Source organism: Corvus brachyrhynchos, unplaced genomic scaffold (genome assembly GCF_000691975.1).
Source record: "Corvus brachyrhynchos isolate BGI_N302 unplaced genomic scaffold, ASM69197v1 scaffold309, whole genome shotgun sequence".
In the NCBI taxonomy this organism is placed as follows: domain Eukaryota; kingdom Metazoa; phylum Chordata; class Aves; order Passeriformes; family Corvidae; genus Corvus; species Corvus brachyrhynchos.
The window spans coordinates 922,584-922,902 of NW_008240227.1; the positions used below are offsets into that span (position 1 = coordinate 922,584).

Genomic DNA, 319 nt, shown 5'->3' on the forward strand with positions numbered 1-319 from the left:
GCCCCGCCTGCTCGAATCCCTCCGCTCCCGCCTCAGCGCGGCCCTCTCGCCTACCCCAGAGAAGCCCCTCGGGAGAAGGCACAGCCGAGCCGGGAGCACTCGCGACTCAGCGTCTGCTGTCCCGCTCCCCTCAGCGGCCCAGCGCGGGCTAGAGCTCAAACCACTCACCGGGACTACTTCACCACCGCAGGTAGAAGCACACACTCTCTCAACACGCGCGCGCTTCCTGACGACGCGTTTTTAAAGGCCCGCGCGCAGGGCACACCGGGAGTTGTAGTTTTCTCACGGCGGCTGCCCTGGCCCCCTGAGGGCTTCGCAC

General features: G+C 67.7%; 1 protein-coding gene across 2 annotated transcripts in view; it reads right to left on the minus strand.

The window, feature by feature from the left end:
* The window catches only part of HMG20A (high mobility group 20A), a 38,727-nt gene extending 38,456 nt beyond the window's left edge, over window positions 1-271 (minus strand). Inside the window, exon 1 of one of the 2 annotated variants that reach the window (XM_017745192.1) lies at window positions 169-271. The gene's annotated coding sequence lies outside the window, so the exon portion shown is untranslated. The remainder of the gene's footprint in view (window positions 1-168) is intronic. The other variant, XM_008641947.2, reaches the window with a different exon arrangement.
* Window positions 272-319: the final 48 nt, after the last annotated feature.